Source organism: Oratosquilla oratoria, chromosome 20 (genome assembly GCF_046742065.1).
Source record: "Oratosquilla oratoria isolate Oo_2021 chromosome 20, ASM4674206v1, whole genome shotgun sequence".
In the NCBI taxonomy this organism is placed as follows: domain Eukaryota; kingdom Metazoa; phylum Arthropoda; class Malacostraca; order Stomatopoda; family Squillidae; genus Oratosquilla; species Oratosquilla oratoria.
This window is the reverse complement of record NC_134796.1, coordinates 6,244,033-6,246,532: the sequence shown is the minus strand read 5'-3', so window position 1 is coordinate 6,246,532 and position 2,500 is coordinate 6,244,033.

The window sequence follows — 2,500 nt, the reverse complement described above, 5'->3', positions numbered from 1 at the left end:
AATTGGAGATGATTAAAGAAATTGAAGAAAAGTAGGAAATAAGCCAGTTTTTGTTTACTGACGGCACTGCGCTTGTAGCAGGATCAGAGGAGGGATTGAGGAAGTTAGTGACAGAGTTTGGGAGGGTATGTGAAAGAAGGAAGTTGAAGATAAATGTGGGTAAAAGTAAGGTGATGAGATGAATAAGGGGAGAAAGTGGCAGCAGATTGGAAGTGAGTATTAACGGAGAGAGACTGGAGGAAGTGGATAGTTTTAGATACTTGGATGCGAATGTGGCAGGAGAGGGACGAGTGGGGGTGGAGGTAGAATGTAGATTGAGAGAAGCGAGTAAATGACTTGGTGGATTAAAATGTGTAATGAGAAATAGACATTTGGTGATGGGTGTTAAGAGGAGATTGTATGAAGGAGTGATTGTGCCGACAACACTGTAATGGCCAGAGACATAGAACATAAAAGAGGAAGAGAGTTTAAATGTGTTTGAGATGAAATGCTTGAGAAGTATGATAGGGGTTACTAGACTGGATAGAGTGGGAAATGAGGAGGTGAGGAGGAGAACAGGGGTGGAAAAGGAGTTGGGAGATAGGGTTGATGAAAGAGTATTGGGATGGTTTGGACACATGAAATGAATGAGTGAAGAAAGACTAGTAAAAGAAGTGTGGAAGGCAGAGGTGGAAGGAGTGAACATGAGGGGGAGACCTAGGATGAGATGGATGGATGGGGTAAAAGGGACATTGACAAAGAGGGGAATGTCTCTTAGGGAAGGACGGGAGAGGGCAGAAGATGGGGGTGAATGGAGAATGGTTGTGTGTGGATGATGCTCTGATGCATAAGGGGGAGTGGGAGGGGGAGGGGGGAAGGAGTATGTATGAAAAATAAGATGACACAGCCCGAAGGGAGTTCTCCCCGTCTTCTCCTTTTCTACATGAGTGGACCTTAGGGGGGTCACCGACTTAATGAAGTGGCTTTGCTGTGGATGTGTTGTGTCTTGCGACACTGGTTCAGACCCAGGGCAGTAAACAAGATGCAGGGATGACCCTTCATCCAGGTGGTGCCAAGATAATAGGGAGGGAAGAGGGTAGAGGGGAGTGGAGTGTAATAGGGATGGAATGGGTAGGAGTGGTTTCTATGCCTTTGTTTTTTGGCTACCTCCCATGTGAGGGGGAACAAGTCTATGTTATATGTAAGTATGTATGTACGTCTGGAATGAGTCAACCAAAATGATAATTTTCATAGTCTGTCTCAAAATGTATATGTTTTTCATTCCAAACAGATCCATGATTTTAAGATGGTAAGTAGATAACTGTTACAATCCATGTTTGGGTCTAGGGATGAATGCGACGTCCGTCCTGCCAGCCTCTTCTGAAAGCACCCACAAGTTCACCTGTGGTTAGGGTCGAAATTTCAAATTACTTTGATCCCATCCAAACTGACGTCAGTGGCTGTGAGCCCTTCCCAAACTTTGAGATGGTAAAGTAGTTGCGGTTTTAATCCGTGTTTGGTCGTGGGAGGACGTACAGTGCGCGTCCGTCCCGTACCCACCACAACTAAAAATCGTTACAGGGTTGAATACATCGTCGTAGAGAAAATAGGAAAGGTAGAACAATCTTTAGTGGATGGTCAATTGAAAAGAGAAGGTGCAGTATGAGAGAAAGTTAGAAGAAAAAACATGTGTATATGATTGTGCATATAAATATTTTCTTCGTGGAAATTGTTTGTATATTTTTACTAGAAGTGAGTTGACTTCACTTTCAGTGTGTAACAGTGAATATAATGATGGGCTATATTCACTTTATTATACACAATCTCTTATGTATACCTCCCAGGGGAAAGGCGCAGAAGAAATTTCTGTACGGTGAGGGCTGGGTGTGATGTGTTGGATTAGTTGTCCTTGTCTGATGTGCAATCTTTTTAGATGTCTCGAGTGTAGTTTATGTTGGTTGAGTGAACGAATGTTGGCAGTTTAGTGTAGAGATCCCAAAATCCTGATAATTCACCATCATGAACGCATTATGAAGCGGACTGGGTCATGTCATCTGGTTAGGTCCCATGGGCTAGCACAGTAACAGCCTGACCATCGCTAAATGCAATAGACGTCCAGGTGAGGCCTTTGTCCAGTGTGCTACGTAGCACACAGACATGGTGCTTCACCGGAATGCTATGTTGGTGATTACTCTCATGCTTTTGTTGCTGTGAAAGTATAAAGCTTCTCATTGGATGCGTTGGTCTTAATGCACTATAATTGCTCCCACACGGGTGTCCCGTCAAATCATTCTGTATTACGTGGAAGGCTCCTTACAGTGTTTTGTGTCTGCTAATATGATTAGTGTCACCCAGACATGAAAGAATAAGAGCCTGGTTGCATGGATAAGCTGGCCCTGGCAGCTAATTCGTGTATAAGTTATACAGAGTGGAAGAAAGGACAAAACCCTGAGGTACCCTAGCCTTATATACAAAAGGTCGGGACGGGCAGCCCTGCCATTTTATTCTTATTGTATTGTTA